Below are 14,024 nucleotides of genomic sequence, written 5' to 3'. Positions count from 1 at the left end.
TGGTGCATCACTGAAAAAGTTACAAGAAGGAAAAATACTGCATTTCAAGTATGCTTTCTCATAGAAAATAGAGCATAGAAAATGCACAATACAAATAAAGGTCCTCTGGCCAGGCTGCAAAGGATACACCTTAGATCCTGACCGTCAGGACATTCCACGCTGCAGTCGACATTCATTTCCATTACATCACTGTTAGCAAGATTCCATAGACACAGGCACAGCACCCACAAGTCCACAGCTTGGAATGGTTGACAGACAGCCAGTTAACCCTGGAGACAGAGGGGTTCTGTAAGTGACAGGTCAGTGAGGCGCACCAGTGACTCATGTCTACATTATTAGTGCCGATAAGTAAACATTTCACTGAGAAAGGGTCTTTCTGACTGGACTGTGATCCACTGTCTGAAACCCACATATCCAGTCCATCATTTCGTCATCCCATCCCTAGTTGTGATCTGGACCAGTGGAAATCGCTGTTCACCCAGTGTCCACATGAGAAAGGGAATTCATGTGTCTCTGGGAGATAAGGAGCTTGATTGATCATTGCCAAGTTAGTCCCCATTTTCACTTCATTGTCGTAGGCAGAGTAAGCTGCAAAAAGCTCCGTGCATCTTGCATTGTGGTTATCCCGGCACTTCCACAGCTTCCGGTCTCTACACTGCCGAACAGTAAATCTGCCCACCTGTGCTGTTATTCCCCATGTCCTTCCATTTCACTTCTCCCAAGCCACACATTTTCTGTTTGGACCCACTGCACAGCAAAATTTGAAAAAGTCTGAATCGTCATCAGTTTAGGAGTGGCAAATGTAGTACTTCTCTTTCGATACTGGTTCTCCAGAGCATTGTAGAATGTTGCACCTCCCACCATCTCCCGTCATGCTGACTGCCCGACCCTCTCGGTTAGGGAAGCTTGCACCGCTGCTTCACACTCTCTGCCTGTGGTGCGTCTGGGATAGTTTGCACTACTGCGGTCACCTGTGCCTTAGCTCAGAGCTGTGAATCTGATGTGTCTATCAAAGAGCTGGGAGCTCACAGGGTTCAGAGACCGCTAAGTAGATCACCACATGGGAGATGCATTTTCACCAATTACAGAGAGCACAGATGCATGCACATAGTTTCTTTTGGATGGCAGACTGCTTCTTTGTAGTTAAAATCATGTTTCAGTCTTGAGTAAGGAATTCCTTCTGGCTACTGTCACAGCAATTGCATTAAAAAACAATCGGTCATCTCTTGATCGAGCACGGTTTCAGATGATCATGTGTACACAACTGCTACCGTCAGCATATCTAGCTCAGTACCAGGAGCCGGTTTCATGAGAGATGAAGTGCCACCGCTAGAGAAAAGGGCTCATTAAGAACCCAGGAGCTACAAGCTGTGATTGTGACATCACCAGAGCCGTGGCATGGAAACATACCTCCGGTTCACATCTAGGAGGACAGCTGCTTTAGGTATCACTCTCCGAATGAATAGAATTCTCGCCCTCACTTTTTCAACGAGTTGGGGCTGCAGTGAAAGGAGAATAGCTCCTAAATTCCACTCTCAATATATAAGCAGGGTTTAAGGCGCTGTAGCCTATTGTGATGAGGATTATGCTCTTTAGATTTCAAAATATCCTTGATTCTGTGAAGAGGCTTAGACTTGGAAAATTTAAGTAGGATGATAATCATTTGTGGCTAACTTATTGAATTATTGGAAATCGTGCAGTTGGCACATGGACTTAAATAGATTAAATTCTCCTGTTTCACTAAGTTTCATGCAGTTTTCTGACCAGGGAACCAGGAGCATTGCTCCTAGTTCAGAACATTTAGCTTCAGGGTTTCTTGAAGGGTAAAGCATGTGCTGTTACAATTGCGCTTCATCAACTAAGTGCATTTTCTTACTATGGATCACAAGATTTTCGCTGGTGCCAGGAAGCTGTGTAGAGGATGTCCGTCATTTTGTTGGATACGGTAATTTGTGTCTGTAGTCAAAAAGTTGAACATGGACAGTTTCTGTTTCCAGAGTTGGCCAAGAAATTAAACTCTTCTTCACTTTTTGTTTTATAACTGTATGCTGGTAGTCCACGGACAGTTGTTTTATTTTCACCAATAACGTTTAATAAATCTGCACCTAGGTTTGGAGAGACTAGGCTTTTTAGTTTTGGCTGTTCTTTCCAAATCTGTGTCACACTGTTCAAATAATTAAAAAAGTAACGAAAATCACCTTTTGCTATCTACACACAAAGTCCCCCTGCAAACATTAGCTCTTCCCACCAGCAAAAAAAACGGTTCATATCACAGATGACAGAGTGTGTGCCAGAATAGATCCTGCTATTGATTTGGTATAAATCTGGTCAGAAAATGTCAGATATTTGTGATCAACAATTGACAATCCAGGTTTGAGAGGTTTACTGTTTTGTATTTCTGTTACAGTAGGTTGGCGGCCTGTTTCACAAGCTTTGAGTTAGAGATGTTTTTTTTTAATTGATTGGTCGAGAAGACAATGAGTTTGCTAGCTGACGCTGGCTGATTGCGAATAAACCAAAGCTCTTTTCATCTCATGAACCCGCATTGCAAACACGTTTCAAAATGTTCTTGTAGGAGCAATCTGGGCGCACATCAACACCAGCGTTGACAACCTTACACCATAGTGGCTGCATGATGACCTCAGTCTTCAAGAATCACTGGAAGTTCACTAACCAAGTGCATGAAACAACTCATCACAATGAGTGAATGAGTGGTAATTCCTAAACACCCAGAATAGACATGCAAATACAAATAGTGACGAAAACATATACAATTTGAATCTCTATTAAGAACGTTATGGTTGAGACATAAAAAAACAGATATTGGTATCTGGATCACTGAAACCATTCAAAGACAGAAAGAAACATATATGGTGTGAGGTATCCTGAAACTGGCCAATTTGTGGTCGTGTTTACCTCTTTGTATTTCATCCTTAACTTTCCTTAACATAGGTTTTTAGTTTTTTATTTCTATGCACATATATATTACTATTACTTATGGTAAAGATTTTCTTCCGTTAAAAAAATGTTTTATGTTTTTCTTGTACTTTTGATGCCATTTGATAGATGTGCTAATAACTTTCCGGTCAAATAGAGTAAATTACAAAGTTTTGGCATGTCAAGGTTCGTGGAGGTCCATCTACAGATTCTGATCCAAGAGGATGATAGATTTGACAAATGCCATCGGAAGAGCAAGCGTTTTTTTCTGTTTGTCCAGTATGGGATTCAGAGATCATTGAGGGCTTAAGGACTCGGGCAATCTGCTTATTTGGCAATAACTAAAAATCTTATTTGCAGTTGGCATTACAGGATACCAGCAAGGAAGCCTGTATCATGAAAAGAAAGAAACAGAGAAGGTGTAAGGGCGCTAAAGGGCACGCTGCCACCCCAGGAAGGATGTGACTAATAGTTCCAGAAAGCAGAAAATACCCTCTAAAGTTGAAACTCCTAGAATTCTTAGGTTGGGTTTGCAAATTCACGAGTAGCATATTTAAAATAAATGTATTTTTGTTTTGTTTTTTCAAAACCTGTTTATTATGTAGTTATGTATGGCAAAGACCATGTCCCCTGAACAGTGTGTACCTCGGTTCTGGCTGATCACCCACAAAGGTTTGAGTGCAGGGCTTGGCCTTACGCCAGGCCCTGTGGGCAAGTCTCACTGTGCACGGACAAAGGCTGTGCTTAGCAGGCTTGGTTTCCACAGAGGTTTCACTGAAAATCTTTTAGGGACTTTTTTTCTTCTCATCACATGTTAACATATGTTAATTCTACAATGACGCGTACATCTAATGAAAAATCAGTTACTTTGACATGGCACAACATTAAATACAAGTAGCTCTGTTACATATATCAATTAGATTATCTTCCCTGTTAATACTAAGCACACAAAGAAAAAGATGGATTACTTTCTATCGAGTTCACAACCTGGAGGAATAAAATGTGCTCTCAGGCGCGACACCCTATGGTCACAGAAAATGTTTGCTTCAATAGATGGTTGGAGCTGTGGTGATGAGGTAAAAGATGTCAATGCTGAAGGCTCATAATGCTCCAGAACATGTTACCTATCTCTGCTCTACATAGCAGGAAATAGCAGCTAGAACTTTTCAGTTACTATACTGCTTTCAAGAACTATAGCCCTCACATCATACCCCTCCACCAGCAACAACACCCATTCCAGTATTTCTGAACATTATACTTCAGATAACCACCTTAAAATCAGCACCTTTGGCCCTCTGGTATCATCAGAAGCTCACGATAATAAGTGGACTACTTCTATGCTAGAGCACAGAAGCCCCAGACAAAGCCTCAAAACTATCTCCTCCATGTAATGCCTGAAACAGTGAAACAAAAGCAGCCTGCCACACCATTGTCAAAATAGCTGCACTCATCAAAGCCATCAAGTGCTTCATCACTCCCAACCAGACTCACCAACAGAACTTTCGGCTGCCATCAGTAGATTACGCAAAGAGGAAACAAATATGACCAGGAAGAGCATCACTGAATATCCTGTCTGTCCTGGAACACACTCAGATGCATACAATTTTTGTACATATTTTTGAGTTTCATTTCAAGAACACAGAACCCCCTCCCCCACCAAACAATAAAAGGCATGTGTTCAGGCTTACATCCACCAACATCCGGTTACCACACATCAATCCCATCAGAGGCATACTTTTCATGTCTTTCACACGCAATGATCTATAGAACTTCCACAATTCCCTTAAAATCACATCCTACTTAGACAATGTAATTGCAACCTCCTTAGTGAGGTGCGTTCATGGTAAAATTCAAGCCTTGACTGAAGGAGTGATTGCCTTCTTTTCAACGGATATTTCCTGACTCGCTCAGTAGCAAAACAAATCTGCCTTCTAGTGAAGGACAACCTCAAACCTGCTATAGTTGGTATATGCTGCCCAATCACCCATCTTCCATTACTAATGAAAATCATTAAGTAGGCATTTGCTTCCCAGCTGTGTGAGCAAATAAAAAATAGTGCCAACAACTTGACTAGAAGAAATGGTTCTGGCTGTAGTGCAGTACAGTTAGTCAGTGTGACTTGAATTCACATTTATATGTCCAAAGTACTGAAAATGCAACCCATCCAAGGTGAGTCTGAATTCAGATCACTCTTTGCACCCTATACGGAGCGATGTATTCTCAAGACCACGTTTTCGCTGACTTTCCAGCAACAACAGGAAACTTCAGCCGGACCCACAGCGAGAACATGGCGACTATGGCACCACGAGGTTCGGACTGCCTCATCACCCAGGGCACTGTTTGCTCCAAGGCAGCCGGTCTTCCGAATCACCTAAGGACTACAACGAAGGAGATTGCAATGCCATCTCTCATCAAACTTGGTGGGCCTGGGTTTGATTTCTCAGAAGTGCATATGTTATCCTCAATCAAAACTTCAACCTGAACAAATCCAGATTACTCTGGCGTCCTCTAGATGCATATACATAATCTCTTGCCACTTCAGATACAACTAACCCACTTCGAGTTGCCGGCTAACTATGCCACTTTCTCACAGTTGAACACTTGGGTGGTATCAATCCCGCCCACCCCATCTCTGTCTTTCATTCTTTCTTATCTTTCTTCACTCTTGCGAGAAGCAGCCCTCTCTGTGTTCATGTTGGACTATGACTCATTCCCAGGAGCCGGGTATTTCGATATACCTTCAAATCCATGAATCCTTAACCCTCTTAGTTACCTGGTACCACATATTTTGATACAGATCTCAAACGATTTCTGAACTGTACCTGACCATGATAATCAAACTTGAATGTGATATTTCTGCTTCTCGTTTGTTCTATTATTTTGTAACTTGCAATCTTTAATTTATTTTATTTTTGCTGCTCACTGCTGTTTTTCTGTACCAAACAAATTCAATAAAATGTTAAACATTTTAATAAAATGCAGATGCTGTGTAGGACTAACCCCATGTGGCACTGCCAGTCTGTAATTTTTGCCCAGACTTATCATTCTGGTTCTGAAACAGTATGTGGACTTTGGCCCGCATTTAATATGCTGACTGGCATTTTAGTGTGCCCCGCAGAACTTAATTAAGCAGGTCTGAAGTTATAAGTGGAGATATGGCTGTGAGTGTAGTGGGGAGGGCAGCAGGAGCATATGGGGGGTAGAGGGGGGGGGGGGGGGGTTGGAGGGTACCTCCATAAAACGAAGCATAACAGCGATCACCACTGAGCAAAAACTAGCATCATGTTTATTCTGCTGTGAAATGTCTGCAGATATTCTGACACTGACAATTGTCTTTTTTACTCTGAGGATTAGCTGTAGAGGTCAGTTGTGCTCACAGCTCACGTCAGGGTATCCTTTCACTCAAGATTCCAGTTCCTACCTCACTGTTCATGCAAACGCCCAGTGAACATGTGGTGGCAGTCTGTGGGGTTGACGAGTGCAGATACGATGCCTGTTCTTTTCACTGCATGCCCTGGATTTATTTTAGTATAATAATGTTTTAGAGAATGCCACCTCACTTGGATAAGGCGATGGAGAAGTTGACATAGGGATATGGGTAGAAAAACAGTAATCGAGGTTAGATCATAGACAAATCGCTGCCCTCGTTGGTCATTAAGCACTCGGTTCTATAGAGGATAGGCATTGAGGTGTATTGGTTATTTGTCAGCAGTTGGAGAAGCATAATCACTAAACATAGCAGGGTAGGGTGTACGCTGTCTGTCAACAGAAATGTGTAGTAAAATGCTGAAGTACCAGTTTGACTTTTGTTTTTTTTTTGTGTGTCACTGTTGCCTTCTGCAATTTCTGCTGCTGCATTCAGCTGACTCTCTGGGTAAGTCTTCACTGTGCGCGTCTCCGTGGCTGGTTATTCTGTGGTGGTTTCTGGTGGCTTTCAGTGGTGTGTGCTCTGCACGCTGCTTAGATGTCCTTTGTATACCAATAGAAAAAAGCCAGCACATACAGCTGTTTTTATTCAGAACTCTTGCCTTTAAGACTGCTGTGTCTTGGACAGTGTGGTAGAAGAGGAGCTTTCTGTCCCACAGCTCTTGGACTGAGTTAAATACCATTGTACCGACAAGGCTCTGTACTGTAGTTACTTTTTCCTAGTAGGCAACACCGGAGGCTTATGGATGGCCTACCAGTGCATACCATGGACAGGAGCTAGTTCATGGTTCCCTTGCAATGGATATGAACATGGTAGAAGATCTGGCTTCTTTACTGAATGGTAAATAAGGACTTCTGAGTGATTTTCTAGGCCCGAGACACTCAGTGGCCAAGATTGAAGAGCCATTAATGAAACCGAGTGGAGAATCACTACTTCTGTACACGTAGAAATATATTTTTTATTGACAATATATTTCGATGAGGCGAGAATCATGGAGTTGACTTGAAAGGAGCAGAAAAAGACAAGACAAACTTTTAAAAGAAGCAGTAGACGTTAGTGCAAGATAAAAGAAGAGGCAGGGAGAGTTAAGTTAATAAGTTAGAGCCATGAAGAGAACTGTCAGAGGTGGCATCGGATGGATGTGGACTATCTAGAATAGGAGTGCCATAATCTGGCTTGGCTTTCTGCAGGTGTGCTCGTATTTATCTGTTAGGTTCTTTCAAGCCGTGAAGGATGAAGATGGTCTGTACACTTGATATCGTGAAGAACAAATACCAGTGATATTTCACAATTCTAAATCTTGCACAATGCATTAGTGCTTGGAAGCCCAGATATATTTTATCCCCTGTGGACTGTAGCAGCGCACCTTAAAAATGAAAAGGATCATAGACGGTGATGAACGAACACATTACTATATAATGCAACAGTACGAAGTCAGTAAGCAGTGCCCTGGTAGGCATTTTCAGTAATGTCGATGGGGGCTTGGAGGGGTCTGATCTTGAATATTTTTCCAGTTTTAAGGATGTTGTCCAGCATGTCAGATGAGTAAAAAGCTTATATTTCGCCAAGCACAAAATGGGGGAGTGAGTGCAGTGCCTGGCATACCAGCACACAATCCGCACAGATGTATTGTGGTGAATGTAATGCATGATAACATTTACTTTAAGCCTTTAGTATTAACGATTGTTGGTACAGCCCAGTGCCGAATATCTCTAGACACATTTGATGATATTTGTCATCCGTCAGTGGAGAGTAACATCTTCAGTTTTGGGGTGCTGACAGCGCTGCACACAGCCTCCTCAGGTTTCTGCACCCCTCCCAGAATACATGTTCATACCAATGAGCTTTAGGCCCAATATCGCAAAGGAGCTGACCACAAAAGGAAGGATGAAGCACACTGGCTTTCATAACCGCACACAGTTCCCCCAGATTTATTGTGGTAAATGAAATGCATGATAACACGTACTCTAGTGAAAAGTATTTAGCACCAGCCAGTGCTGAGTATCTCTAGACACATTTTTCAGGATATTTGTCCTTCCGTAGAGAGTAACACCTTAAAGTTGGCGGTACTTGGGTAGGTTAAAAATTTCGAAGAAGAGTTTCGAGAAAGAATGAATTTGACCTTCTGGTATGTAATATGCCTTGAGAAAAAAGATGTTGTGACAACCAAATAGAATAAACGGTGCTTTAACACGGTTGACCAGTTTGAAGTCATCAACCTAGTTACTTTGTTTTATCTGGGAAGGGACCTTTAGAAGTTCAGCCATCGAGCCCAGTGAAAATAGACCAGAGCAGAATAGGTCACCCGTATGTGAAAAGGAGGGCGTGACTAAGATTGCAGAATAGGTAAACACAATTTCAGGGGGAGAACTGTACATTCACTGGGAAGCAGTGGACGAGGCACTATGCATAGTTGATTTACGCATGCCAGTTGCAGAATTACATACCGTGTGGCTCCTGTCAGTCAGGACTGATATCGCAGTCCTGTTTCAGCCATGGCTCAGTACGACAAAAAAATTCAAGGAATACTTTGACAAAAGAGTAGCGACTGGGAGCTACTGTAGACCAGCAATTCTGGAAAAAATGTGTTCCTTTTTGGTGAATAAAACAGGTAACATAAAATTTAGTGAAATAAGTGCCTTTTAAGTAAACAAACTGTAGTTGCTTACTAACGGTTTAAGCTGTACTATGAATATAACTCTCTAAATGTGACGTATGACATTGAAAGGACTTTCTGTACTTGTATTAAATCGTCAGTGGAATTATTATAAAATCAGAGTAATCAGTGTGCAAGAAGGTCTATTGGCAATTTATGGTGATGGGAGCTGAACTAAAAGGAGAAAAGGAAGTACCTGAGTGAATTCAGCAGCACTGGCTAGGACAGGACTCTGGATAAGGTTTTGTTTAAGCAGATTGAATCGGGCACCTTCTACTCTCCTTGCACCGTAAGACGACAAGAGTCCTGTTGCTTATACTCAATATCATTAGCAGGATAATGTGTAAGAATGTCCCTGTGGGAACCTCTAGCATACACAGTAATACCTACATCCAGGGGATAGGATTGTCTTTGCACCAGCTCACATCCTAGATAAAAGGTGAGGCGGGGCTCCTCGGCAAAACAATTGGTGATACCCAGAAGCCGTGCTCTGGTCTTTCCCTGGGGCCTGTCCACTTTATGGCCACATCCTTGGCTCCCGCTCCACAGTGCCACAGGTGTGACATGTTTCCTCTTATCCTTTTTTCACCAGAGGCTGGAGATGATATGAAATGGTGCGATTTTGACAATGTTTCTAGCTATAAAATTCATTTTTACAGATCTGTTCGAACCCTTAACTAGCCGCCCACATTACCTGGTTTCTTATTGATTGTTCATGCATGATGCTTGGACGAGGATGTCAAACCCCGCCCCTATATAAAGATCAGCCATCACTTGAGAAAAGGGAGGGCAGGGGCTCTGGCGGGAGCAGGTCCTAGAGGTGGATGTGACCCTGCCGTGGCAGTGTTCTGTCTGATAGCAGCTTACATCCTCTGCTGCACAGGCGGGTGCATTACACGCGTGCACACTGGCATGCATGTCTGTCTCCTCTCCATGCTGGCCGTGACTCCAGAAGCACCTCGAAAATACTCGTTTCCCACAATATTTTAGCACCGGAGTTAAAATAGTTCTGTATTCTGTTCTGGAATCTTTAGGTGGATTTCTCTGCCTCGCCTCTGATTTTCAACAGAAGCGCAGAGTACAACTACTTCCAGGCGCAGTAATATAGGGTTGCTTCACAGATGAGAACACCAGCCCTACATTAGCAGCTGTACGGCCACAGATCCCCTCCACCAGAAGTAGATGCATCTGGGGCTACCTCTCTTGTTTTGGAGATGTTGAAACCCCCACAACTGAAAACACCAGTGCAGAGCTTCCACTCACGAGATGGAAACCTACTTTGTGCAAGAGTTTCCTGCACCGTGCCGTTTGACGGAGCCCCTTCCAGGTGCCTGTATGAACCATGCAGATGTGTGACACACTGAAGCACTGTGCTGAGCGGCCTGCTATGAAACTTACAAAACTGTAACCCAACGTGGAGGCACTGACTTCATACATGCAGATTAGTTGTAGTAACACATGGTGAAATCTTATCGCGGTTGTGTGCAGAGATTTGCATAAGAACTGTGCTTATAGGCCAGTGTTTGCCAAGGAGCATCTCTGAGCCAATCCTTGTACAGTGATTAACATAAAAAGACTTGCTTTCTGAAGAGCGAAGCAATTGGTTTATATGAGTCTACATAATTAAGCACATCCTGAATGGTAATAACGTAGTGTTGCACATTCCATATTTAGCGACCTTTACTGGTCCAAAGGCCTGCCAATAGAAACCCGAGAGAGCTGGTGCCTTCCACACCAAGCGGGGCCTGCCTGGGACAGGGGCAGAGCAAGGACCAAGCCAGCAGCCAGCACTATGAAAGGATTTGTGTGGTAACCATAGGAGATTAACACGTGGTTGTCCAGCAATGGTGCAATGTAGTATGATCCATGTCATATTTGCAGGATCTTCACATGTGATATATTTACATACCCTGAATTTAAATGGTATTAATCTAAATAACTTATGCTGAGAGTCTAGAATGTTACGGTCAACCATGGACCACGCCCTGAGCAAAGCGACAATAACCACCAGTTTGTTATTGTTACAGAGACCAAGTCACAAAGATTATCTGCAGGTAGCTGGGAGCTATTCTTGAAGCTCCTCTGACTTACTCTGAATTTATAGGAATACTTCATGCATACTCTTGAAAGACACCTCTGCGAATGGGACCAAAATAAAGTCGTTTTTCTGACCATGTGTATAGTTTATGCACTCCTATCACCCAGGACACTGTCAATCGGAACGCCAATTGTCTGCTAGCTGACCTTTTCCCCATAAATAAAATAAACCACTAACTCGTGCTTTGGGGTGTTTCGGTCCTTGGCTTGTCATTGTTACTTTTAAAGTAGCCTACTTGGGATTCCTCGGGCTAGCTCGGCGTTCCAGGGGTGCTTGGGTTCAGGGTTACAGAAGAGGCATCACGCTGGAGGCTGGCAGGGCAGGCCTCACTAAGACAATCCATGTACGATGCTCTGGTGGTCAGAAACGTCTGTGTGGACAATAAGAGATTTAGTTACGGTTCATTTATAAATTCATGACATATTGTAATGTTCCTGTTATTTGTATTAGACAGCCTTGTAAATAATACAATTGAGCGATTAGTTGTGACACAGGTTAAGTGTAATTAGTCCAAAGCACATTTTCCATCCCAAAGGTCTTTTATTTGGTAAATTCTTAAATACTAAATATTCTTTTCATATTCTAAACATCCTTGTCAGTTGCACCATTATGCTGACTATATTGTGCAGAGAGTTCACAGTGCTAGTAGATTGGTCCAGTGCATTTTATCCTGGTGATTAAGTACTTAATGAGGCAGGCGCACAAGAAAGTAATGAGTGATTGATCTGCTGCTTTCTCAGCACACTAAGGGCAAATAAACTGCTTCATGTCTCATACCCTACGAATCCAGGCTGTGGACATGCTGTTCTCGCATGTTAATGCTCTAGAAAATGGGCTGCAGGATCATTTCGCGCCCTTGTACAAATATTTACTCGGGAACAGGGGCTAACGCAAGTAAAAGCAGATGTACTCAAAGGGGCCCTTCAGTGTAGAGCAAACAGTTCTTCTTCACCAGTCCTTCATTCTTAACAATCACCAACAATAAGCAGTCTAGAACGATGCTTGGGTTTTGAGACATGTTGTACAGTACACTTTTCAATGCCATCAGATCTGGAATTATTGGTGTTAAAAAAGCAGACCATTACCAATAACCAGCATTCGGTGTGTAACAACAGGGAAAAACCTATGCCTACAACATCTTGTATGTCACTGAACCCGAGACTACTATAACCATGCTCCTTAATACCTTTGACTCCAATGGGGAACACTCGGGCGACCATATTAAACGGAATAAGTCGATGCTCTGCCACCCCTACGCCCCAGTGGACCTCGCCAGTCTCCCCTTGATGCTCTAGGTGGTGACCGAAACAATCCTACGCCAGAAACTTCAGGGTAGTGCTTTGCACTTTCCAAGAGGACTTGGAAAGGTGGCATGTGTTGCCCCTGGCATTGCTGGGCAGAGACGCAATGTTCAAAATGATTACTCTTCCAAAGCTACTGAATGACATGCAGAATACATACTATCCACTCCCCGAGGACATGTTCATTAAGCTGGAGAGCAGTTCAGATTCCATGCTGTGGTGTGGTAGTCACCCTAGAATCGTGCTCTCCATGTTCCACTGCAACCCTTACAATGGGGGTAACTGCACTCTTAGGCATTTGAGCTTACTACTGGGCAGTGCACCTGGTGGCAGTTAACAATTGGCTGCTTGTTTCTCAGATTCATTCCACTTACAAGTTGGAACACAACCAATTCACTAGCCACTCCTATCTCTACTTTCTCTACAGGGGAAAGGGACTTTGACGACTGCTGCCGGCCACCTAGGCAATAGGGGGCCTGTCGGAGAGCACTAGTTGTGCAGGCTGAGACTCAAATTGACACGTGAGGCGCCGCTCTGGGAGGGGATGTGTCTGAGAGAAATGAGTATGCTGAAGCTGTTTACAACTTGAACCTACTCTACGGATCTCATTTGTAGGGGATCTCCTGGAGGGGGGTGAGTTGGTGTTGTTTGTTTCTCCATGAAAATACTGTATGCACAGTAATCAGTTTTTGAAGTATGCCCAGCTGCAACATGCCTGGGAGACAGAGGGCATGGGGATGCTGGACCTACCTAATTTTTGCCCCATTGGAGGGTCTGCTGCTGCAGGAAGAACTGTTGTCCATGGCCATATCCCTCACGTACAAAACACTGAAGAACAACAATATGCCAGAGAAACTGACTAGACTGAGGGAATGGTGGTCCCTAGAGTTGGGAGACCAGAGGGCGTAGACTGGGAGGCTGCTTTGATGCACCCAGGGAAGGTGGCAATAAAATCATACCTGCACTTGATACAACTGAAAATCCTCCATCGGATGTACTATGATAGGGATTGGTTACACGGAATGGGACAGGTGGCCTCCCCAGCCTGCCTCCAATGTGGGACAAGAAGGACTCCTACATACACACGCTCTGGAGCTGCCCGACCATTCAGACGTATTGGACACTGGTGGCGAGAGAACTTAGTAGGGTGGTGGGTGAAACCATTCCTCTTGACCATCTTGTTGGGGTGCTGAGAGATGCTGACATCCCCAGGATACAACCTCTTTTACGGAATTTAGGGTTGGTAGTTTCCAAGCGAGATGTTGCACAACATTGGGGGGGGCGCCTGAACCTCAGACACTACTGGAATGGAAAAGAGGAATGGACTTGTACATGGTGGCCAAAAGGGTCTCGTACAGAAGCAGGAGATATCCGCACAAAGTTTAGAAGGTGTGGGGAAAGTGGTTGCAATACTGACATTCATCTTACATCTGGAGCTGCGACTCCCTTGCCATAATTGTTCTCTGGTGCTCTGTCTGGGAGTGGGGCTGTATTCATCATTGTAATTGCCCCCGGATATGATAATGGCAGCATTTGCCACTGGTGCTCGGGGGGAGGAGGGGTGTTGAGTGCAGGGGGAGCTTTATTATGCCTTCTACATTGTTC

General features: G+C 43.6%; 1 protein-coding gene across 6 annotated transcripts in view; it reads left to right on the top strand.

The window, feature by feature from the left end:
- MTSS1 (MTSS I-BAR domain containing 1) overlaps window positions 1–14,024 on the top strand; it is a 451,322-nt gene that overhangs the window by 359,975 nt on the left and 77,323 nt on the right. The gene's annotated exons all lie outside the window — the stretch shown is intronic.

This window comes from Pleurodeles waltl, chromosome 2_2, assembly GCF_031143425.1.
Source record: "Pleurodeles waltl isolate 20211129_DDA chromosome 2_2, aPleWal1.hap1.20221129, whole genome shotgun sequence".
Classification (NCBI taxonomy): Eukaryota; Metazoa; Chordata; class Amphibia; order Caudata; family Salamandridae; genus Pleurodeles; species Pleurodeles waltl.
Note: the sequence above shows the minus strand (reverse complement) of the source record. Positions and strands in the feature narration are given on the sequence as shown.